The following is a 27,689-nucleotide window of genomic DNA, read 5'->3' as shown; positions in this document are numbered from 1 at the left end:
TTTTTAAGTGAGCTTCATTACAACTTCAGATTTTGAATTTTCCTGAGGCTTTGAATTCATGTGAATTTTCTTCCATTCATCACACTTACCCTTGGGTGTGCTGAACATTTAAAGAATTTTTACTTGCTGGGAAATTAGCTTCTATTATTTCTTTTTATTATCCTCTCCATATTTTTTTTCTAATCTCTTTTTCTGGAACTCACATTTGTCTACTGGCTTAGGGATGTAACCTCTTTATCTTTCATATCTTCTATCACTTTTTTATCACTATCTTCCAACTCTAAGCATGTGGAAATTTCACTAACAATGTTTTTCTAACCAAAATCTTTTCTGAAGTTCCATGAATAGGCTACTAAATACATTCAATTCCTCCCATATGCATCTGTATTCTGGATGTCTCCTTACTATTTCATCCATAAATAAGTTCTATAACCTGTGTGCACTTAACATCTGAGAAAGTTTGATCATTGAGTAGTAACTTTTCTTATATGTTTGGTGGATAAATGTCAATTGTTGAATTATCTTCATTGGTCTATCTTTTACATATGTGTAGGTTTCCTTTTGGTTCTGCCTCTCTTCTAACCTTATATTGTTTTCCATGTAGTCTTATCTATTCTCATGTTATTGATAAAACATCAAATAATGAAGCTACCTAAACTCTCTCTGTTTCTTCAGACATGTACACCAGATTTTATCAGAAATACATGTATTAATTATTTCAACTTTGATTTTTTGGCTCTAGCCAGTACTCTTGTAGCCAGATGTGGTTTTTTCACAAAGTTATGTTGTACTTAGTAGATGTGAAAAGAAAATATAGTGTCCTTATTTTTTCAAGTTGATTCCTTACACCTTGGGGACTCCAATACCAGTAGATAATAGGTGTATGCGTATGCAGGAAACATTTGCTAATTGTTACTTTTCAAGAATAATTTTTAAAAGCTCAATTTTCACATTACAAATACTTGGTATTTTATATTAATATTTTTACCTTTACTTGCTCATTCCCTAGACATTGCCCATGTATATTTGGGATAAAATAATGACTTACATCAATTTGTAGTGATGGGGAACGGGGCTCAATGCTGCTCTCTGGGCCATCCTTTGTTTCTTCTACAGAGTAATTTTCTGGAATTATCCCATGCCATCATATATTTATGACCTCTGAGTTGCAGCTTGTAAAGTTGTATGTCACATTGATTGGCTTAGGACCTGATTCTCCTTTGCTGATGTTATCTAAACTGGCTATTCCTGGTAGAATTGATTAACATTTCTTTCTATCATGGAACATTTGTAGCAGGGTTCTTGCTATGGTTTGAATGGTTTTTTCCTCTTCTAAATGCTTGTGTTGGAAATTTAATCCCCAATACAATAGTGTTAGGATGAGGGGCCTAATGGGAGATGTTTGGGTCATGAATGCTAAACATCTCATAAATGAATTAATGCCTGCACACACACACACACACACACACACACACACACACACACACACACAAAGAAAGCTTGCAGGAGTGAGTTCCCTCTCTTCTGCTCTTCTACCATATGATAACATAACGTTCTTCCTTTACAGAGTACACAGCAGTGAGATGCCATCTTGGAACCACAGACTGAATTTACTTGCACCTTTCTGTTGGTCTTCCTGGCCTCCATTAACTGTGAGAAAGAAATTTCTGTTCTTTATAAACTACCCAGTACCAGGTATTCTGTTATAGCAGCACATATCAGACCAAAACCACTATCTTGATTCCCACTATGCCTACCCAATAGCAAAGCCACTGACTCTCTAAACAGCTATCTCACATTCCGCAAGTTTTGCATAATCATCTCAATGTATCCTATATTGCTAATGTAGCCAAGAAACCAAGTTCAGGGCCTCTCTCTGCTATACTGTTTTATGGTTTATACTTTAATGACAGCTTCTTTATTTTAGCAAAAGGAGTTATTTGAAGCAGTCTCTTCACATATTACCACAAGCCATTTGACTCATCCTATGCATTTAGTTTATCTCCATTAAATTCTTTTTCTAAATTTGCATTTTATTCCATCACTAACTAATTTGGAGTCATTTGATAGGACAGAATTTATAATGCTTTATTTAGATTTATGATTATAGTAAAATACTTCTTTAAAAGTATATGTCTGATATCTTTGTCAAGAATGTCATGAAAAATGTCACTTAACAGGATATTCATGACAACTGCCAAATTTTATTAGTATATGAAGTGGTATCATTTCATTAATAATTTTGGCTGCAATCTGTATTTTTCATTATATGCAGATGTTTCAAAATTATAACTAAAAATGTGAAGGAGGTAAAAGTCCTCTATGAGAGAATTTCTTTAAAATTACTAATATAGTATTCACCAAATACAAACCAATCTGCCAATATTCTTATATTTAATCAATAATTTTAGGGTTGACTTTTAACATTAGGTCATTTTTCTAATATTTCTCATAATTACATTGGGTTCTAGAAGGTTTCTTTCTTACCATTTTGCAAAATACTCTGTGAAATTGGAAGAAATTTTGGCAATTAGTTGCAATAGTCCTCACAATAGAATTCTATCAGGCACGAAATCCTCCTTTGAGATAAAACCCACCTCCATTCTTTTAGCAATGTATTCAACTCTTGATTAAAGCATGGAAAATTGAGAAAAAATGTACACCCAAGGAAAATGAAAAAGGACAAATGGTATGGATGGGAAGATAGGATGTCAAGCAGCCAAATTGCTTCTTATATTTTGATAATCCAGAGAAAAGCTTCTGTAATAACAGCAGCTACCCATTTATACCAACACTAAGCAGCACTAACACTGTTTAGAACAGACAATCTCTGAACATCAAGTATCCCATTACACTGTCATGGATGCTGTGTAAAGCATTTAACATCAGCTGGAATATCTTGCTTCTTCTTCCTTGTAATGTATTTAGATTTTTAAAAAAAGAGGTCATCTCTAGATAAATGCAAGAAGAAATGGTGTAGGAAAAAAACAATGGAAAGAAATCACTGTTGAAACTATCAAGAGCTAATGATATCGATTCTTTTGTAGCTGAGATTTGATTTTAATTAAATTGCTACATGTGAAAAGCCAACAATTTATTCACAGCACCAGGTTTTATCTGAAGTGATTCCTTGGAACTATTTATTTTCTATGGTACTTTGCATTCCATTCTAGATGACCATCTGTTATCAAACCAACAGACTACAAACACTTTGTCCCCTTTCTAATCATGAGCTACAATGTGAAAAATGAAGGTTAGTATTCAGGTTTCTCCATTCACTTTCAAAATTAATCTTATATATTCAAATGCCCAAAATTGGCATATAATTGAGGCTACTCAGAGTCTTATGAGTCTTTGATGTTCAAAATATATGTACATTTAAATATCAAATATAAATGTTGTGTGATTTTTTTAAATTTTGTTATTTATTTCTAATTTATTGTTTTATCAGAAAATGTGAGATAATTTTTTTTTGTAAATATCCCTTGTGTGCTAGTGAGGAGGAGACGTCTCTAATTATTGATAGTAAGCTTCTGTGTTTGCCAATTAAATCTATTTTGATATTTTAAAAATTTTATATTTTCACTGATTTTTTGATATTCTCGTAAACTTGCCAAAAGTCAAGATGTCTTATAAGCAAGTGATGATACCAGGAGTGCTAGTGGGAGATAGCAGAGAGATATTTCAGAGCAGCAGAAAGATAAGGGGAATTGTTTGTGAACCGCACATTTTTGTGGAATTCTCTAAGATATTAGAAAAATAGGTCCCTGATAAGAGTAAATGTAAGTTCTCAGTGGAGGAAAGCATCTCCTATTTAAGGATTGAAATTTCCACTAAGCAAGATAAAATAAAAATGAAGTTATGGAAAAAGATGGCTACAGTTCAAAGAAACAAAGAGTCACCATAATTGAGAGGCAATAAACATTTTTTAAGTGTATATAGCCTAGAAGTTGTCAGAAATAAAATAAAATTACTCTTAAGGAAATGTTTAAAGAAATAGAAGATGGGATTTAAAATTTAAGAAAGAAACAATCCTGATTATTTAACAAAGCAATTTTAACAAGTAATTAAATTGAATTTTATAAAGGAAAATTATGAGAGTTAATCTTAAAAACATTGGAGGTGTTAAGCAATGTCATTCAAAGCAAAAGAGAGGGAAAAAGAAGCATTATCCCAAAAGATAAAAAAAGATAAAGATCACCTAAATTAAAGCACAAGGAAAAACTGAGAAAGAAAATGTGATAAAAGAAACAAAGGAGCAAAAAGGTTAGAATAAGAAAATTGGAATATGTCTAATTCAGTAGTAGCAACCTTTTTGGCACCAGGGACTGGTTTCAGGAAGACTGTTTTTCCACAGATGGGGGATGTGCTTTCAGGATGATTCAAGCACATTACATTTATTGTGTACTCTATTTATATTATTATTACATTGTAATTATATAATGAAATAATTGTACAACTCACTATAATGCAGAATCAGTGGGAGACCAGAGCTTATTTTCCTGCAAGTAGATGGTCTCATCTGGGGGTGATGGCAGATGGTGACACCCGAAATGTGTTGCTTATGTCCAGTCTGCTCTATAATCTCATTTTGCTTGCTGTCACTGAAGAAAACCCTGTTTCACAAAGATAGTATGTGGGAAATGGAAGCATACCTTTCAATGCTTTTGTGGCAATCTTAGGATATTCCACTTTGACTTTAATCCAGAATATATGGAGACTTGAAGTTGTCTCAAACATACTTTTAAGGCCACCATCATTTCTGACCTCAAGCAGGTCCTCTTCTAGCACGGACAAAGTTGATTCACCTGCCTTATTCAGAAATGGGTCCTGGACCCATTTCTTCCCAGTTTGGGGGTCTTTTGTGGTTCAAAGAAATGCCCAATGTCTTTTGAAAGCTGAGATAGGTGTTCATGCACCAACTGGGAGAAAGAAGGCCCTTGCTCAGTCTTGTTCAAAATCTCTGCTAATGTTTGAAGCATGTCAAAAATGGCAGTGTTGACTCATTGGCCCCATAATTCCAGTTTATCTTTGAATGCAGCCACATTGTCTCCTGAGTTTAACAAAGTTGTTGTTCTCCGCTGAAGTCACAAATTGAGTTCTTTAAGCAGGTGGAATATATCATGTAAGTAAGCAAGTTTTGTGACCCATTGTGTGTCACTGAAATATGATGCCAGTGGTGACTGTTTTTCTAAAAGAAATCTCAGGAGTGGCTCTCATAACTCAAAAACTCTGGTCAGTTATCTACCATTAGAAAGTCATCCCACTTCTGTGTATAAGAGAAGATAAATGTGCTCTGCATCCATCCCTCACACACTATATGAATAGACATGAATTAAGGACATATACTTTAATGTGGTTAATGATTTTAATCACATCCTGAAAAACATCAGGTGACATTTTTTGGCTAGCCAGTTTTTCTCTGTGGATGACACAGTGCATAGACTCACATTCAGAAGTAACCTCCTTGACCCCATTAGTGAAACCAGGAAGCCGTCCAGTCATGGCAGCCCCTCTGTCCTTGCATATGCTGACACAAAATGACCATTTCAGTTCTCCTGATATGAAATCCTTCAAAGACTTGAATAATTCTGCAGCTGTAATGTTGGTTGGCAAAAAAAGTGCACATGACATACCCTCATGCACATCTTCCTGAAAAATGTATCACACAAAACAAGCATTGTTGCCTTGTCATCATTGGTAGACTCATCAACCTGGATTGTGTACCATGGTGACTTACATTAATCCTCCTCAACAATTGTGTCTCAGTATCCTCTGATATTTCCTCAATTTGTCTTGTTATGGTGTTAGGTGAAAGAGTAACACATGACACCTTTTGAACTGCAGCCTCTCCTAAAAGTTCATGGCAAATGTCCTTAGCAGCAGGCAAGATCAACTCTTCACCAACAGTAAGGGGCTTCCTAGTTTTAGCAATGCTGTTAGCCACTAAGAATGATGCTGTCAGTGCAGACACATTTGATGAAGTGGCGGCCTTCAGTAATTGCTTCTGTTCTTCGTGTTCACACTTTTTTCTTTTGAAAAACTCCAAAGCCTTGTCTTTTAATGGACGGTGCTTGGTCTCCATGTGATAAAGCAGTTTTGAAGCTTTCAATGCTTCGTTGGATAGCTGGTTGCCATGTATTATACAAAGTGGGCTTGGACAATGTGAATCAACTGTTGCAATGAATCCATAATTTAAGTAGGACTCTTGGCATTTTTTTAATTTTAATTTTAATTTTTTTTCTTTTTATTTTATCATATTATGGGGGTACAAATATTGTTAGGGTTACATATATTGCCCCTTCCATTCCTCCCCCCGCCCCCCGCATTACCAAAACATCAAGTGTGTCCTACCCCCAGGTGGTGTGCATCGCACCTATTTTGTAAGTATATATCCTTCCCCCCCTCCCATCTGCCCACCACCCGATAATGATAATAGCTTTTTGGTTTTTTTTTTTTTCCTTTTTTGACATTTTGGTTACATTATATATCTTTGCCTTTCCCTATGAAGGGTTAGAGGTATTCCCTCCCCACCCCCCACAATGCTCACCACAACCCTAAGATGTGTATCTCCCCCTCCCCCAAACCCTGGTGAACACTACCACAATTTGAGCACTATAGTTTTAATCAGTCAGAACCAATTTGATGACGAGTAGATGTGGAGCCCATTTTCTTGATTTTGTGTCACCTCACTTTGGATAACCGGCTTAAGCTTAATCCAGGATAGCATAAATGGTGCTAGCTCACTGTCATTTCTTAGAATTGAGTAGTATTCCATTGTGAGCATATACCAAATTTTAATTAGCCACTCATGAATTGATGGACATGGGTTGTTTCCATGGTCTTGCAATAGTGAATTGTGCTGCCATAAACATTCGGGTGCAGATGTCTTTATAATAGAATGTCTTATGCTCTTTTGGGTAGATGCCCAACAATGCTATTGCTGGATCGAATGGTATTTCTATATCTAGCTGTTTGAAGTATCTCAAAATTCTTTTCCACAAAGGTTGCACTAATTTGCAGTCCCACCAGCAGTGTAAGAGTGTTCCTGTCTCTCCACATCCTCGCCAGTGTTTGTTGTTTTGGGATTCCTTGATATAAGCCATTCTCACTGGTGTTAGATGGTATCTCATTGTGGTTTTGATTTGCATTTCTCTGATGATTAGAGACGTTGAGCACTTTTTTTTTTATATGTTTGCAGGCCATTATTCTGTCTTCTTTGGAGAAGTTTCTGTTCATTTCCATTGCCCATTTCTTGATGGGGTTGTTTGATTTTTTTCTTGTTTATTCTTTTAAGTTCTAGATAGATTCTTGTTAGTAGACCTTTATCAGACGTGTAAAGGGTAAATATTTTCTTCCACTCTGTGTAGTATTTTCTTTTAAACACAGCTTTTATTTGGCTGGAAGTCTTAGAGTCTTCTGCTGTCTCATCATTGGGTCTTTCCCTTTTTCAAAGAAGCAGTCCAGTAATGTTTATTTTTTATTCACTTTCACTAAGGTTAGCTTGTGGGCTTACCAAAAGTTTGACTGAGATAAAGAGGTGTAGATGGAAGTGGTAAATAACATAATGGGTGGGCCATGAACAGACTAAAATAAGTGTTGGGTTCTGACTCACAGTCTGCCACCAGATGCAGCTGTACAATTAAAGTACATGAACTCATTTGCCACTATAAAGTCTGCCACTCAATGCAGCTTAATTGTCACTTGCCACTCACTGATAGGGTTTTGATATGTGTCAGCAAGCAATTGATTTATTATGATCTCGCTGTAGTCAAACCTCTGTGTTAATGACAATCTGTATTTGCAGCCCCTCCCCAGCAATAGCATCACTGCCTCAGCTCCACTTCAGATCATCAGAATTAGATTCTCATAAGGGACGTGCAACCTAGATCCCTCACATGTACAGTTTACAGTAGGGTCCATGCTCCTATGAAAATCTAATGCCACAGCTGATCAGACAGGAGGTAAAGCTCAAGTGATGATACCAGCAATGGAGAGAAGCTATAAATACAGATGAAGCTTTGCTCCCTTGCCCACTGCTAACCTCCTTCTGTGGAGCCCAGTTCTTAACAGGCCATGGCTTGGTACCAGTCCACAGCCCTGGGGTTGGGGACCACAGGTCTAATTGATATTGCTGAAAAGAAAGTATGGAAATGACTGTGGAAAGATTACACTTGAAAACATACCACCAACAAATATTGTAAAACTCACAGAATGTATGAATGCCCTTAGGAGAATAAGTAAAAATAAATCTACAGCTATCACACACTAGAGAAACTCTTTAACACTGAAGATAAAGAAGACCTTATGATGACAAAAATGAAGACATTAAATACATTTCTCATGAACAGCAGATCTCTTAATAAGTACAACTGAAGCCAAGCAGAAATAGCAACATATCTGCTAAGAATATGAGATAAAATAATCGTCAATATTGTGTTGTGGCAGCTTATTTTTGTAGTCCAATGCAGAGACACACTGGATGTGTGAATACTTCTCAAAGGGTTGCTAACAGGTACCCACAGGTCTGCTTTCCTCCTCCAGTGTTACTGAAGTCCTTGTTATAGTCTGTGGACTGCTGAATACCTATTGGGACAGGCTAAATGCTGCGCAACTCATTGTTATTACAGAGTTAATCTCCTCTTTTCCAGCTGGTACTGGCTGTATGCTCTGTGTATTGACAGATGCTGATGAATTCCAAATTTGTCAAGCATGAGATAAATCCACTGATCTCAATTTCATGATGTTTATATGGGTTGTGGGTTGTTGAGATCATTCTGACACCAGTTCATGAATGAAAGAACTTAGTGTCTCTTGTTTATTACTACATATCCAGTCATTAGACAATTAAATACAAAGAATACATTATCAAATGATTCTTTTTTTAAAGGCTGAATAGCTAAAATCCTCCCCAAGTTCTCTAAGCAAGGTCACTTTAAATGATTGTCTGGCAACATAATAGGTATTCTTAGGCATTTTTTACTTTCAGTTAATTGAGTTAGGTGGCTACATAAGATTCTAAAACTTGCATTCAGTTACATTCCCTTAACAGTAGTAAAGGTCAAAATGATGAATAATTTGTTTTCTACTATGTTTTATATACAATCTAGAATTTAGTATTTGTGTTCTTAAGTATAGAGTGGGGATATTTGTAGTATGAAAAGCAAGAAAAAAAAACACAAAAAATAGTGAAGGTGGTATAAGCAAACTTTCCTCTGATAAGCTTTTCAACCCTTTATAATAGATGTGATTTTTATAGACAGGGTTTTAGAGGATGTACTTGGGGAGTTGCTGTGATTTCTAAGTTCATACATTCTTTGTGAACCCTATTTCTATGTTAGACTTTATCAAGTATTGCTTAGTCTCATGCTGAGGTATTCAAGTGACAAAAGAAAATCTGTTTAGAAACAGATTTATAACAATTTTATAGTACTGCTGTTTCAGCTTTCTACCTCTGCTAGCTGCCTCTCCTAAGCACTCAATCAGTAAGAGCCTGTCTGTGATAAGCATTCACATATATTCTGTTATTTAAATGTTACCATTACATAGGGGACAGATGATGTTATCCCCATCTTACAAATTTAAACACCAAAGCTAAAACAGTTTAAAAACTTAGTCCAAGGTGACACAGCTAGCAAAGGTGATTTGAATTATTTGAATTGAGATCTATTTGATTGCAAAGCCCGTGTCATTAATCACTGTGCTGCGTTTACTATTATTGTATGTCTTCCTATATATTTCGGCCATCCTTATTTTAACTATTTCAATTCTTAACCATATTTTTATATTAATACTTTTAAATGCTTGCATGATATATTTTTGCATAATCTACTATCAAAGAGAGTATACACTTCAGTCAATGTATTTAAAATTAATAAAGGAATGGCATGTATTCTGAGTCTTTACATATTTTAGAATTTAGTCTTATTTTATTTGCCCAAGCATGAAAATTTTTGTGTTTTTATTTAAATCAACACTATAATCTTATGCATTTTAGACTTTCAAAAGAATATATTTTCCATTATAAGCAAAAGTTATGTTACTGCAAAATACTGTCTATTAATATATATTTTTTTAGCTTTGGTATTTGGTCTACCTGCTAGCTGATGAACAAATCTCTGAGAAAACTACAAACTTTAAACTTGGCTACATTATTAATATAATCAGAAGAGAGTTAAATGTGCAAAAAAGTAAAACTTTAATAATATCAAACCACAATAACATGGCAAAAATTGATCCATATGTATGCTGTAAGTAATAGGTAGTTACTATCATGAATTAAATATTAAAATATTTCAGATTATATCTAAAAACTTATTTAACACTGTTTAAAATAACCCCTAAAAGCAAAATAGAAATATAAAAAATTTGAGCAAGGATCAGACAATCATAAATTAAAAAACAGTATGAATAAGCCCACTAATACCAGTATCTTATATTTTAATGTGAAAAAGCATGATATTTTTGTCGATAAACTTTAATCAATTATGAATATGCCAATGAACCTTCCAGATATAGATATGTTATGATAAAATATGTAAATCAAATCACTTAGCAATATAGTGAGTAATTACAAGAAACATAATAGACTTGGTTGTCTTGCCTATAGCTCTATCTACTGATTTGTGTCAGATTGAAATATAAGTAGGGGCTAACATATGTTAATATCAGTCCCTAATATTAGACCCTATGTTAATATCCTTATACAATACAGATAAATTATATTTCTATCCACATACATATATTACTATTTTTGAACATATATAGTATATGTATATATATAATATAATCCAATATGTATTATAATTCTTTTTAAACATAAAATGTGATGATGTTAAAATGTTACAATAAATTCCATAGAGTTTTAATAAGACATATTGCCTAAAAATAAGAAAATATAGTAAATTATTCAATATAACAAAAATTTGAAATAAAGATTTTAAATAATTATTTTTCAATCAGTCTTTTTCAAATACCTATTTATTAATGATAAATCTTCATATATATTTGTGTGCATATATATGCACATATAAAAGAGTCATATGTTTCATATATTTGTACATCGTATGTACACATATACAACATTCACAAAATTATTTCTACAGATAGAAATATGAAATATGAACCCTTTTAATTAAATTCTATACTATGTCCTCATTAAAATAATATAATAATAAATTAAATCACCATAAAGTTAAGAATTGAAGTAGTTTTCTTATGTTTTAAGGATTTCTGTATAAAATTAATGATATTTAAGAATAAAATAAAAGGATCTCCTCAGATGAAATAAGGGATATAATATAGATATATAATATATCACCTATATATTATAATAGGCACGCTATGATATAGGTAGCTAGCATGGGTAACAACTTGGTGGCCCATGGCTAACTGTCCATTCTCTATTAAGGCACAGTAGCAAGCCAAAAGCTATTTCTCAAAAGGAGATTAGTTATCCAAAGAAGTTGGCATGGCTTTGCTCCAAAATCCTAAGGGTATGTTCTGTGATTCACATATTGGGAGGTGCTAAAAGTTCTAAACAGCATCCCTATCTGCCGCTGAGACATCAAGTATCACTAGATCTTCATATGGACCAAGAGCCAGAGCACCTTGCATGACAACCTTGACTTGTTGCAGACCCTTCTGTTATTCTGAGCACCACTCAAAACTAACAGCTTTTTGCATCACATGGTAAGTGGGCCAGAGTAATGAGGAATATATTGTCTCTCAAATCAAAAGTGCCCACTGGGTGTTGTACCTCTTTTTTTGGTTGTAGGAGGTACCAGATGAAATAACTAATCCTTCGCCTTAGGAGGGATATCATGACATGCCCCACATCACTGGACCTCTAAAAATTTCACTGAGGAAGAAGCCTCATGAATTTTTGTCAGATTTATCTTATGTCCTTTAACATACAAATGTCTTTCCAAAAAGTCTATAACAATTGTTACTTCTTGCTTTCTTAGTCCAATTAGCATAACAACAGTGTAATGGATCATAGGGTTGTCACATGAAGAAAGAGGCAATCTAGGTCCCTGAAGATTATATTATGATACAGGGCCAGAAAGCAGATACAATTTTGAGGTAAGCCAGTAAAGATGTATTGCTGGCATTGTAGACTAAATGCAAACACCTTTTGGTGCTCTTTTCCAACAGGTATTATGAAAAATATATATATTTACTAGTTCAATAGCTATATATCAGGCACTAGAGGATGTGCTAATTTGTTCAAACAATGAAACCAGCAGCTGCCATTGGAGTCAGTACCTGGTTGATTTTGTAACAATACACTGTCATTCTTGAAGATCCAACTTTTTTCTTCACAGGCCAAATAGGTGAGTTGAATGGAATGTAGTGGCAATCACTATCTCTGCATCTTTCAAGTTCTTGGTGGTGGCAATTTCTCTAGGAGTCCAGCATTACTTTCAGTTTAGTATTCTGCTAGGGTGAGAAATTCTAGTGGTTTTCATGTGGCCATTCAAAATATTATGCTTGAATCACTGGATTACCAGATGGAAAAATGTATCTTTATTGTAACTTAGCATCATGCACAAATATTAACTAAAAATGTATCTTAGGTCCAAATATAATAGCTAAAATAGCTAAAACTATGAAAGGGCTAGAAGGAAATATGAGGGAAAATCTTTGATACAACAAGATGGGCAACAATTTCTTAGGACACAAAAATGTAAACAGTAAAAAAAAAATATTAATTTGGAATCCATACAAATTTAAAGCAAATCTTCAAAACACACCGTTAAAGAAAAGAACAGTCAAAAAGCCAAAGACTGGGAGAAAATATTTCAATAAATATACTTGACAAAGTTCTTGTAATCGGAACCTATAAAGAACCTCTTAAACTTCAGTGGGAAGATACTCAGACAATAAAAATATTGTTCAAATATTTGAGCATACACTTCACAGGTATTACATAAATGGCAAAGACCATGTTAAAACATGTTTAACATCTTTCACCGTCATGGAAATGCAAATTAAATACTATTGAGCCTTCCATTTTCATGGGTTAAAAACAGAGAAAGAAATAACTAATGATTCCCATTGTTGATACAGAGAAACTAGAACACTGAATATTTGCTGGTGGATTTGTAAAATAGTAAGAACAGTTTTGAACTGTCTGACAGTTTCTTATAAAGTTAAATATACTTACAATATGGCCCAGAAATTTCTTTCTTAAATATTTGGTCAAAGGAAGTGGAAACATATATTCACAAAAGATTTACAGGAATAAAAGGATTATCCTTATTCATCATAATCCCAAATTTCACACAATCCAAAGACTTGAATGAATAAATATAATTAGGAATTTTGGTATATATATACAGCAGAATTATTTTTAGCAATAAAATGAACACTGATAAAACCAGTAAGGATGAATCACTAAAATAGTATGCAAGTAAAGCAAGCCAGTTGTTAAAGACTCCACAGACTCCATAGTGTATGATGCCATTCATATATATTTTGAAAAAGCCAAATCTAATCTATACTAATAAAATTTACCACTTGTTGCTTGGGATCACTGTGTTCAGTGGAGAATAACTAGTAGGTTGTCTACATTTGTCAAAACCCATCAAATCATGCCCATAAATTGGTTCATTGCATTCTATACAAATTATACTTCATTAAAGTTAAAGCAAAATAACAACAAAAATGAAAAAAAATGCATCAGGACTTTAAGTAAGCACATTGAACAATTTATATAACACAATGATTATTATTTTAAATAGATAAGCTAATTTTGTATACAAACTAGAGAAACAGTCCCTTGCAACTATTTGACTCTTTCAGTATGCAGAAATAGCAAATGATGATCTCTCCATGGTGTGGAAAGTATGGCCCAGAGTAAGATAGGATAAGTTTTTGTTTACAAAAAACATATTTAGTCTGCGAATAAAGAAATTTTCTAGCAATAGTTTCATTGTGATTCAGGTTATCTGTATTTACACAGAGAGAGATATAGAAGAATAGAGAGAAGATGGAAGTAAAAGAAATTTCACCAGAGTTCTACCACTGAGACGAGGTAGCTGGCAAAATCTACACCGAAACACGTGTCACATACTTGAGTGTTCCTAGCAAAGGGCGAACAACTACTAAAGGCAGAAAGCTTCCTCAAGGAGCCAACACAATGTTTTTTTCAAGAATACTAAAGGATTTTTTATGTAATTTGAATTTGTTTGATGATTTTTGTTCTGTTTTGTTTTATAGACAGCAACAAAAAATTTTAAGCACTCCAAGCCTGATAAGGCACTACTATGGATACTCGACATAGGACAGCCCTACCCATCATCTCTTATCACCCATAACAGCATTTCCTCTGAAATCTTAATTTCAGACTTCAATTTTGTTTTTTTATTTTTTAGTTCATTATGTGAGAGCATTCACCACAATTGTTATTACCCAGCTAGCCCACAGAGTCCATCATTATAATCACTTTGTTCAAAGTACATGGTTTTACTCTCTTTGTTCTTTCTGTCTCATAAAAACTTTTGCTGTGACTCAGCCCACCTCTCCGTTTTTGGAATTTTTTTCTGTTGTTGTTGTTCTTTTCTTCACTTGCATCTTGGCTACTGACCAGCAATAGAGAAAAGTTACACAATGAGCCAAACTATTTAAATATTAAACTACAAATTTCATATGTGTTTTAAAAATATGTGGCAATTACACTATATATTGCAAGTAAATAATTTCCTGCTCTCCAAAATTATATTCCCTGCTTCTTCTTGCCTCTCTAGACTTTCCCTGTTACCTTACCACAAATGGCAATTGCTTTTCCTTATACTACACTGAGAAAATATAATTTATCAAATGAAAATGATTTCATCTTTCCACCAGTAACATCTATAAACCCATCTGCACCCAACCTGATAGCTGCTCTTTCCTTCTGTTACAACAGGAAATGTGACCGTGTTTATCTCCATCCAAGTTTCTGAATTATGCCTCTTTTTATCTCAAAACACTTGCTTCTCCATTTATGCTCGGTTCCTTCTGCACCATCAGTTTTTCTTGCTTTTTCATAACTTCCACTAATATATGATCATGGTCTAAATTCACCCATCTGATACATAAACAGAAATAATGCAAGTCTTTGTTTCACAAAATGTAAAGTAAATGTGTGAAGAATAACTTGACTATAGAGATTTGTTTAGAGCAGCCTGAGAGGTCTTCCAACATCACTCTCACCACCATCCTTCACTCTGTTCTGCACACACATGAGAGTGATTCTCTTTGCTCCAAGCTACTGGAAGGCAAGAGTCAGAAAGGAAATGATTCTTCTCTGTATTCTCTGTGATGAGCACTGGTTCATAGTAGAGATCCTAGGATACAGTAGGCAGCTAATAAATATTTATTGAATAACTGTACCTTCAGTGAATGTCTAAAGGATGTGGCCTCTTGAGGTTATGCTGACCTGGAACCTGGAAATTCTGTGTCTGTTCTGCTCCATCACCAAGCACAGATCCATCCACGTCCCTACTCTCCTGAATTATGCCAATGGCTTTCCAGTCAGAAGACTTCATGCTTCTCTTACAGAAGAATATACATTAAACAAATAACAGTGTCAAAAGAAAAAAAAGGAAAATAAAAGTATTTGGGGCAGGAGGGAAAGATAAAAAAAAAGAGCATCCTGTTAATTTTTGTATTTCTTAAACATTAAATTTCCCAATTTTTTAAACTCTAATGAGTAATCTCTCAAGAAGGAATGCTCACAAAAAAAAAAAAAGGGACAGGGAAATAAGGTAACAATATATTGCAACAGTGAAGCAGTTTTATTTTTCCCATATTCGTCTCAAATGTAATTACTTAATAAATAACATAGTATATGAATTTCCTTTAAATGCTCCAAGCAGCTTATGATACAATATTTTAATTTCTTTTAATATACGATTTTCATCTATGTCAATGAGATTCTTGGATAATCCATATCATGCAAAAATATAAACACAGAATATATTAAAATGATCTTGAAAATTTGGTGTTTGTGCATTTTAAAAGATATAAAATGGCTTAACTTTTGATGCAGATTCTCCCTATTGATGTTACAATACTCTGAGTTGGTAGCAATCTTATATACAGTTTTTACAGTAAAAAAAGTATACTATGAATTTTGTTTTTTTCACAAAAAAAGATGTAAGAGTCCTCCCATAAAATATTTTATTAAGGAATATATGATTCCTGGTGATAAACACAGAGCTTATATATAGTAAGAATGTCACAGTAACACTGCAAAGAATATTTATGAGAGGAAAGTTCTTGATTTAAAATCATCCTGGTTTAATTTTTCAGTATATATACTCTCTTCATTCTTTCCTCATGATCAAAATTATTCCACTGTTTTTCCGAATGTATGTTGTTTTTAAAATATTTTTACAGACTATATTTTTGTTTGTTTTCTATGATTTAATTTAGCTAGGTAATTCTAAATGCATCACTGTAACAGTAAGGACTGAAGGACAGACAATGCATAGTGAAACTAACTCACAGATAAAAGTTAATTCCTGAACTTCTCTCTGTGGCACTCTGTATTTGAAATAAAATACACTGTGACAACTGACCTAATCAAAACAGAAACGTGTGCATTTTATTAGTTGATTTTTAGTAGCACTTTGAGGTGACAAAATATTACTTCTAACAAGCAAGTTATATTTATTAGGTTAATATATAAAATTAGTGACAATTATTTGTCTTTGCTTTAAATTGGGCAAGATTAGACTCTATCATATATCTCACCTACTGCAAAACAACATAATTTTTCCTCATAAATCTCAGAAAAATGTTAAACTATGTATTTACAAGCTTGTAGGCTGATTTACGAGGCAGTTGGAGAATAAAAATACTTGGGGAAAGAGTTGTATTAGTTAACAATAGTAATAGCATTTTCTTTCTATAGACATCCTTTGTTTGGATTAAAATGATACCTAGCTTTTTTTAAAAATCTGATCATAGAGACAATGCCAAATTCTCAAATGTCCTCATATAAAACAAGGTTATAATTATGGTTTCCACAATCATTAATGACTAATAAAGTTGAATTATTTGAGAAGTTTAATTATTTGATCATCCAATTCTGTGATAACAATTGATTACATTTTTGTTTTATTATAAAATTTTATGATTATAGTTTTTAAATGCATTTAAATTTAAGTCTTATTTTGTATGTGCTTTATTTCAAATACAATCCAGTTTCATTGTATGGTAAATGCCTCTTACGAGAATGACATTAATGCTAATTGAATTGTTTCATCTAATCCATTGTGTACCATGCTGAAAGTGTTACTTTAATGACAAAAGTAGTCAAAACAACACAGTTAATGTGTTGTTAATTAACTCAAATTATTGGTTTTGTTTTCTTAAATTTTCAAATATTTGAATATAATAATGTCACAAAATAATTAGAGAGAGTTGGAACATAGAGACGTGTTCTTAACTGCTGGGTAAAGTATAATCACTTTAGAAATGAAGTCTGACAGGTGCTATTTCTAGTTAGCATCATAAAATGGCATGTCAATCTCTGAAAGCTTATTAGTTAATATCAAAAGAATTTAACATTTAAAGTGAAATAATCTACGTCAGTCAATGGGGATCAAATAAATAAATAATAATGTCATCCAAAATTTTTCCTTCTCATTTACCTTCTTTCACATTACTTTCAACTCTTTGTTAAGGTAGGAAGAAATTTCCTAGTCTGGTATTTATTCTATTCTTTCTTGCAAGGATTTATAATATCCTATACCTTTAAGTTTATATGATACCTCATATGTTTAATTTCTTAATTGCATATTTACAAGCTGAGAGCATGACTATTTGCATTTTGGCAAGATATATATTTAAATACGTGTATGTGCAGGGGTGTTGGGGGTTAGTAAAGAAATTAAGTAATAGAAATAAATTTATAAATCAGCTAAGGGGTTAATTGAGCATTTAGAAACACCTGTGTGATTGTAGTGTATTCCAGTGGTCACCAACCATTTTTGGTACCAAAGACTGGTTTCATGGAAGACAATTTTTCCATGGAATGCAGGGGGATTGGGATGGTTTCAGGATGATTCAAGCACATTACATTTATTGTGCAGTCAAACCTCTGTGCTGATGACAATCGGTATTTGCAGCCTCTCCCCATCACCGCCGCTGCTCCAATTCAGGTCATCAGGCATTATATTCTCATAAGGAGCACACAACCTAGATCCCTCACATGCACAGTTTACAGTAGGGTTCTTGCTCCTATGAGAATCTAATGGTGTGGCTTATCTGATTTATACAGTAATGTGAAAGATGGGAAGTAGCTATAAATACAGATGAAGATTCACTTGCTTTCTTGTGGCTCACCTCTTGCTGTGCAGCCGGGTTCCTTCCTAACACAAACCACCACGAACTGGTACTGGTCTGTGGCCTGAGGTTCAGACACCTCAGCTGTATTCAACACATACGTTGGTTTGTCACTGCTTCAGAATCTTATACTGATCGCATGGAAGTAGAACAATACTGAATTCCTCTAAAGTCCTGTACTTTAAGGACTCAGGTGTTATGACACTCATGTTCTTTCATACGTCTGCTCTGAGAGTTCCAACTTTCTTTTAAATTGTTGCAGAGGACATAGCTATGTTGCACTTTTTCCATATTTATGTTCAAGAAATTTTACTAAAATTAAAAGTTCTGCCAAAATAATGTCTCCTATAACAGGAGGAAAACTGAAATTTCACATTAGTTTCACCAAAGTTATTTTAACTGCCATTAGTGATACAGCATGCATCCAAAATATATAGTAATAGACATGTGCAACAGCATAATAATTTCAAAAAATTGTGTCAATTTTAGAGCTCTTGTGATTATGATCCACGTTTTATTTAGCTATAATTAATTTAAATATATGCAGTTACTTCTAGCATATGAATTGTTTCAATGAATGAAAAGATACCAAAAATCATTAAATATTATCACGATTAAGCTTCAATCTTTGGAAAACTGAAACTAAATGTCTCATTAGTTTGATTGAAATTTTTTTCTAATTATTTATTCTATTAAATAAAAGAGCATATGCATAGAGTTTTCCAGCTACTATCTGTGACATTTTCATAAAAATATTTTATTATACAGAGTGAAGTATTGATGGAAAGAATATCATATTTTTTCCTGACACATTAATCCAGTCTGAAACAAACACAGCTTATGTTATACATTTTGAAGGGGAAAAGGGCAAATATTCTATTCAACTAAGCTGAAAAAGTCTACAAAGACAGAACATGAGTACAGTGTAGTGTTGGAATATTAGATAATAAAATGTTATTCCCAAAGTTCTCTAACTTCAGGTGCTGATATGTCAGGATGGCTGGTAGCACCAGATGCCCAGAAACAAATCAACTGAAAGCTGCTCCATCATGCAGAGTAGTGGAAAGTAAGTGTTGAATATGAATGGGAGAAATTAAGGAGACAATATCAGGCTACTTAGCAACATTTTATTTTTCTCTCTGAGTTTACTATGTGTCGGGATTGAGATTAAATCTATAATACTTTGAATGTGTTAGACAAAGACAATAGTATTAAGGGGGAAAACCCAATTATAAAAAAAGAATAATATTTCTGATTCTCAGAGTCTTAGTCAAGCATTTTTTTAAATTATCAATTCAAAATGAAATTATAAACTAACTAAATTATGAGACACTCACCAACACAAAAAAGAACTATTAATACTAGCCCTCTATTTAAAAAAAGATAGGCTTAGGTATAGGAGTTTATGTCAATGTATATAGAAAAGACAGATGTTTAATTCACAGATTGCAGAAACCAATGCTTGTATTTAAGCCTCAATCATGGGCTACCCACCGTTTGCCTAATGCCAATACCAAGACACAGAACTAACTGTTTAGTTAGGATCTAATTAGGCTACATGAGAAAAATAGGCTGGTAAACTTTTCCGAAAATTAGAAGAGTAGGCTCTCAAATTCTTTGAAGTTTACTACTACATATTTTTCTCATTTAGTACTTTAATATTTGAAGTTTTATTAATATATTTTTAGTATCTGAGTTTTATGGATAAATCCAAATTGGTCATGAATTCTTATTTTTAATTAGAATGCTGGGTTTTAATTTTTATTATTTCACTTAAAAGTTGCATATGCCCCTAAATGACATTGATTTAGATTATATTACCTGAAACAGAAAAGTCATTTAAAAAGCTCTTTAAGAACAAAATGTATATGTTATACATTTGTTATAGCACATAGAACAGGGATAAAGGCCTTGGAATGTTATTAACTGAATGCTTTTGCACCCTCCATACATATGTTGATTCCCCAATCCCCAATGGGATGGAATTTGGAGATAGGACTTTGGGGAGGAAATTAGGGTTTGATGAGGCCATGAGTGTATGGGACTCATGATGGGAATAGTGCCCTTACAAGAATAGATACCAGAGAGCTAAGAGAGCTTTCATGTGCTTGCATGTCTCTCTCTCTCTCTCTCTCTCTCTTTCCCCCTCTCCCGGCACAGGCATGCACCAAGAAAGTTCATGTGAGCTGGGACCACGAAGGCAGTTGTCTGCAAGACAAGAAGAGGGTTTTCATCAGAACCTGACCATACTGGTACCCGGATTGGACTTCCAGCCTCCAAAAGTGTGAGAAGAGAAATTTCTGTTGTTGTAGTCACCCCAGTGTATGGTATTTTGTAATGGCAGCCCAGCAAGCTAATACACCTTGTATGGACAGGTCCCGGACTAGAGTTATGAAGGCCTTGGAAAGTGAATCATGTAGCCTTCTTAGCATATAACACACTGTATACATTTAGAAAAATATCTTCCTTAAAGTGTTGCTAAAATTTGCTTATGAAGCAAACTAAACATTGTCCTTTGTTGTGAAAAAGTTTTTGTAATATCTTTTCAGTTTGCTTTGTATTTCTTGGTTTATTCATGTTTTCAATTCCACTTGGGATATAATTTGATTTTTTATTTGTTCTTAGAAAAGCATTCTTTTAATCAAAGTTATCAAAATTGTTTATATAAAGTTACTCTTCAGTTGATTACCTTTTGCATTTCTTCTCATTTGTTTAGATCTTTTTGTGATTTCTGTGATCATGCTTTTAATTTCTAATAACTTTATTTGATTCCTTTTTTTTTTTTTTTGGATATACTATTCACTTGCAACTCTCTGAGTAGAGTTGATGAGTCTTGGAATAATGTTAATGCTTATTCCAAAGATTTTCTTTTCCTTCTACTTATACTAATTTAAATCTACTTATATATGCATTCTTTAAATTAATAATATAGAGATCTTGATTCTGCATTCATCCTTGTGCATTAAACTTCATGATCAAATTTGGTGGTTGTAAATAGGCAGTGCACTCTTCTTTTTGGGGAGCTTGTTTGTAAGAAGTTGGATAGTAATCTTCTGCTTGGTTAAATGCATGCAAGTGATCTCTGGAGAGACTTCTTGCTTCTTGAGTTCCTAACTTCTGCAAGTTTACTCCAGGTTTCTCTCTGGTGTTTAACATGGGCTAGGTAATAGGCACATAGAGGGTTTTTTTTTTTTATGCAGGGGCATTGCTTCTGCCTGGTCTGACAAAAAGGATGAGGGACATGGAGAAGCCCATGGTCTGACTGCCTGTTGCTATACTATTCCCAACACATCACCTTCTCTCTGCTCCCAGGTCTTCCTAAACTTAATGTATTTCTTGCCTCCAAGTACAGAATACTCAGTGGCATTTCCTTACTTTTTAGCACTCTTTACTACCTAGTTTGTGGAGTATGGTTTCCTTCATCAATATGTTCTCACTTGTTTTCCATTTATTTTCTTAGTTTAAAAGTTCTATCTAATATTCAAGAACCAAATGAAGCACTACCTCTTCTATGAATATTTTATCGATGCATTTACCTAGCATTATTTATTTTTTGTCTTCCTTTGTTTTCACATGGAAATTTGCAGCACCTACAAAACTCTTTTTGTTGATGCTTGATCAAAACTGCCTGGGATAACAGGTACATGATCCAGTTGTGTGTAACATCATTCTTACTGGGTGAATTAGAAATGAGGTGTTATTTCAAAAAGCCTGAAGCAAATAATTTTATTATACTGATAAAGAAATTGAGTTCAGAGAGCTTAGGTAACTCATCCAACACTATATATATATATATATACACACATTCTATCAATGTTTGGGATATAGTAGTTTCATAATTGCATATTTGTATATTTTATTATGAAAAATAAAATGGCTATTTCTATATTTGTGACTAAGAAAGTTATCCAGCATACTCAATTCTGCAACTGGATAGTGGAGGATCATCCTTTCTATATCTCTTCAGGTCTTTATTATCAGCCTTATTAGCCAATCCACGTCCCTCTACTTACTTATATGCTCATATCAAGTCATGTACATGCATTTTACTACCCAATGAAGTACCAAATAAAACAAAATAATGCAAACATAAATTTTATTTTCAGAAACAGAAAAACAATTCACTTGAGCTTCAAGCTAGACATTTTGCCTAGACTATACACCAAGAACAGGCTAATTATTGTTCTCAAAGCATATAAAATATTCAGCAAATCTCTAATAAGAATAGCTCACAAGTAACTGACATTATCCATGAATCCTCAAAATGAACAAAGTCACTGCAATAAAAGAGATAGATTATATAGGACTGTTACAGAAATATGATTTGGTGTAACTATTAATATAGTTGTATAAAGTATATGTAGTTGTATAGTATATAAACAAAAAGGATTAATGATGACTGTGTTATTGCTATTATTGGTATTATTCCAATGTTTGCATATAGTCACATAAATATTAAATGTAGGGCCTGGCGCGGTGGCTCACGCCTGTAATCCTAGCACTCTGGGAGGCCAAGGCGGGTGGATTGCTCGAGGTCAGGAGTTTGAAACCAGTCTGAGCAAGAGTGAGACCCCGTCTCTACTATAAATAGAAAGAAATTAATTGGCCAACTAATATATATAGAAAAAATTATCCAGGCATGGTGGCACATGCCTGTAGTCCCAGCTACTTGGCAGGCTGAGGCCAAAGGATTGCTTGAGCCCAGGAGTTTGAGATTGCTATGAGCTAGGCTGACACCATGGCACTCACTCTAGCCTGGGCAACAGAGTGAGACTCTGTCTCAAAAAAAAAAAACAACAACAACAAAAAAAAAAAACAGAAAAAAAGTAAATGTAAATTATCTTTTAGCTAAAATGTTAGCACATTATGCCATATCCTCTTACTCCTGAGATTTTTCTCTTAAAATATTAAAATTTATTAGTTTTATTAAATGTATGGGACATTTGAGGTTTAATTATAAAAATAATTAACATGTTAATTAAATATAATTTGATATATTTAAACAGCGTGTGTTGGGATACAAGCTTCAATGTAAACCACAAGTTTAATCTAGACCAGATCTTACACCATGATCTTTTTGCATTCTTAATTCTTTGCTGTTGGTGTGGACAATTAGAATGGTCCAAGTGTAGAACCTACTGCCATTCTTACGACCTATCATATGTTGGAAGGAAGAGCTGAAAAAGCAGCTGTCTTAAGACTCACCTCCTCTCTTCTCAATACTGAAGGATTATATGAGATAAAAGGCAAATCAAAGTTTATATGTCTCTATACAGTGTCACTAACTAATAATTTTCAAATGTACTACTATTCAACTACTTTTTCTGCCCTGGCCTTTCCCATATTGTAACCAATTTGAGCCGAAGAGTGGTTGGTCAGTAAACTCGTGAAGTTTGATATATTGTTTTAAACTCTGGCAAAGAGTCTCTGTAAAAATGCATTGAAGTATATACACATTTTAAAATCCTATACCCCTATATAGAGTAATTGAACATCCTTTTTGCTTAGTAATTGTGCACTAAAATTCATAGCCTTTATGTTTCAGAAGAGCATACACTTGTTGCCAAAACTATTTGGTCTCATAGTTAAAGTAATCAAACTTAATTGCAGCATCTCATGGAGATAAGCTTTGAAACTCCTTGTAAATACTCTATAATATCCATTTCTAATTACTTTTTATCATTTTGAATTAATCTATGAAAACAAAACTTTGCCTCCTAAAGAACTGATTTTTTTAATAGAGTGGGGTTACATTAAACCAAACATTTTAAAGAAGCAAAACTTTATATGTTAAATCTTTAAATATAGATATGAATTAGACTTTGAAATCTTTGTATTACCACCTTCATTATTTGAACTGAGTTATCAGAGAATGAGAAAGATCATATTGTCTTAAATTGAGAAGCAAATTTTGCAAAGTCATTTTCCATATTTACTTTTGTTTTGCCTAATATAGTATTTCAATTATTTAAGAAGTTCTATTTTGTCTTGTCCTTTCTTTCAAACCATTAAAATCTAAATCAAAGGAAACTAAATTAAAAATAAAAGAATAATTTATACAAAAATATTATCAAAATTTATATATACACATTTTTTATATAAATTTTTATATACACATTTTATATAAATACAAAATTTATATATATACACAAAATTATATATATACACATTCTAACTTAGTAACTCTAGAAATCATATTTCCTGTCTGAAGATTTGTATAATATTTTTTCTTTAATTAAAACAGGATAGAATTAGAACAAATTATGTTCTATTTGACTACCATAATAAATGTAAACAGCAAATTCTTTGATGTGGTTCTCAAAATGATTTAGGTGGGAAACATTGTGGACAGTGGGACAATACATCAAATAAATAATAAGATAAATAGCACATGCTATAGTAAAATATAAACAAAAATTAGAAAATAATTTTAAAAATTACTGAGAATTATGTAATCCCTATATTACAATTTTAGCTTTGATGGCAATTTAAATGATGAAATGATTATGTGTAGGATACCACAAAAATGTGTATGATTGGATAAGCAAAGTGGGGGCAAAAGTTTATTTAATAATAGGATTGGCAAATGAGCAAAGCAACAGCAAATGGAAGATGCATGATGTTCTGGAAAATAGATGCAATGGAATTGGATTAAAAATAGTCATGGACAATTGATTAGAATTTGTAGATAATTCCCCTCTGCTTCATGTCTATACAGAAAATATCTTTTAATTTTATTAGCATAGTTTCTTACGTAAAACATTGTTTTTTCAAGTTATGCATACTGTTGTTCAAGGTAAACTTATCGTCTTGAATAAGTAGCGCATGATATTTTAACCATAGTGTAACCTCTATATTCTTGATATATTTTTTTAAAAATCAAAACTATTTTGATTACTTAACCACTTCGGTACCACGCTCACCGGCCGCGAAACCTTGCCCACAGCCGGCATTCATAGTTCCCACGATAGTTTGTGCTGTGCATTGACCACGAATCCATTTTGCTCTTGTGTGATGAGGAAACCTTTAAGGCACTGAAAGCTTGTTTTACTTTACAGGCAGCTTTACTTGTAATATAAATCAGAACAAGTAACACATACATATATGTTTTCATCACATTATTTTTAAATATTCACAATTTTATTTTGATAAATGAAAAATTAGAAAAGTCATATCACGGCTGTTGGCTAAAGTATGGTTAGCAAGAAGAAGGCTCTGGACAGGACAAAATCACTGCACCACTGACTTTTATGGTCTAGAAGTTGCACTTTCAAAGTTACTGATTACTGTGGCGTATAAATTATGGGTTTCAATTTCATCTTTAAAGGTACCACAGCAATCTACTGGTAGAATTTCCCTCAGGACTATTATAGTACATACAAGTTAGACAGGGCATGCCATTAGACTTCTTTTTATTAGCATATTGAATAATCTCGTGCTTTTTATCTTCATGATTGTACAGTCCTTACATGCCATTTTTATGAGTAATATAAAGATTACGATAAGTTGATTTTTTGATATCTAAAAACTTGATATATACTGTGTCAGGTGATAGAAATGTTGAGATGAATAAAACTAAATCTCTGGCTTTGAAGAAATCACGTTCCAATGAGAGAGACAGACATCTTCTAAATAATTACAATCTGAAAGATTAAGTGTGACCAGTGGCAATAATTTCTATGAGAGAACTGGACAGTGTGCCCACTAAAATGTAAGGAGTATCCTTTGCGATAGCCATGAATCCTGTTTTTGCTCACAATTCTTAGTCAAGAGATATACTCATACCTAGTATGGTTTGCAGCAGGAGTTTCCAAACAAAGTGTGAAAGTAACTTTCTCTTTGGCAAAATTTCATTTCACAGGTTCTTCAATTCAAAGAAAGCACTTCTCCATCACATTTGTGTTGTATATCTGTAAATAAGGTACTTCTATCAGCCATCAAATTGTTTGAATTTAAATCATTCTCAGAATATTGATAGCTAGGGACTTTGCAACTGAATTTTAGGGCAATAAAATAAACAAAACCAAGCAAAACAAGATGAAACAGAACAAGAATATTTTTAATAGTGTTTTCAGTAGAAGCATAAAGTGTTTTTTCTCAGACGTGTCTTAGAAATTGGTTTAAATGTGTATAAGTTAACTAGAAATATTGCAGAGTAATAGTGAGGATAGCAATATATTCTAAAATTCTTTAGCTTACAGTAGTGATGATTTGAATTTTATAGTCACAATCATGACCATAAAAAACCCATTAAATTTATTTTGAAAGAACACAGCCTTAACAAAATCCAATTCTTAACATGGTATATGCCTACATAGATGGGTATTTAGTATTAGTTTGACAAGCAGTCTCAGTTCATGACCAGAGACATTTTTTCTTGTGGTTTTATTTTTTTCTACCATTTTTCTTACTAGGGGCAGCACCTGCTTCATAACTAGCCCATTTTCTTAAAAATTATATTTCTAAACCAAAAAAAAGGGAGAGAAATTTTAAAGTGATTAGGCTTTTCTGACCTTGGAGGAAAAAAAAGGAACTAACAGTATAAAGCTGTTCTTGGTTTTATCAGGATTCATTATCTAAGTATAAAAATGATAAACCAGGCCGGGCGCGGTGGCTCACGCCTGTAATCCTAGCACTCTGGGAGGCCGAGGCGGGCGGATTGCTCAAGGTCAGGAGTTCAAAACCAGCCTGAGCGAGACCCCGTCTCTACCATAAAAATAGAAAGAAATTAATTGGCCAACTAATATATATAATATAAAAATCAGCCGGGCATGGTGGCTCGTGCTTGTAGTCCCAGCTACGCGGGAGGCTGAGGCAGCAGGATCGCTTGAGCCCAGGAGTTTGAGGTTGCTGTGAGCTAGGCTGACACCACGGCACTCACTCTAGCCTAGGCAAGAAAGCGAGACTGTGTCTCAAAAAAAAAAAAAAAAATGATAAACCATAAAAATAAAATAAAATAAAATATTTATCTCCCCTTCAAGTTAAGGCATCCTTTAAATGGTTTTGAAGTCCCAATTCCTTGCCTCATAAAATACATATTTTCAACCTTGATATAGAGAAATATTTTTTTTCTTCTTTCTGACAGATAAATCCATTTTACTTTTTTACAAAAGGTTATAGACTATGATAACTGACAACCATAAACATGTATAGCAAATGTCCTTGCATTTTCCTACATACATCAAACCTAACATTAAACCTACTTAAGGATAAAGAAAGTAAAACTTCAGTAAATCATGTTCTGATTGTGGATGTGCTGACAATCAAAAACTCAAGACACAAAGTTTACAGAAACATTCCATTGTAGAAACTTTAAAGGCATCAATTCATTTATCTTACCTCAGTCATAT

Source organism: Microcebus murinus, chromosome 13 (genome assembly GCF_040939455.1).
Source record: "Microcebus murinus isolate Inina chromosome 13, M.murinus_Inina_mat1.0, whole genome shotgun sequence".
Classification (NCBI taxonomy): Eukaryota; Metazoa; Chordata; class Mammalia; order Primates; family Cheirogaleidae; genus Microcebus; species Microcebus murinus.
The sequence above is the reverse complement of the archived record's forward strand: the minus strand, read 5'-3'. Positions refer to the sequence as shown.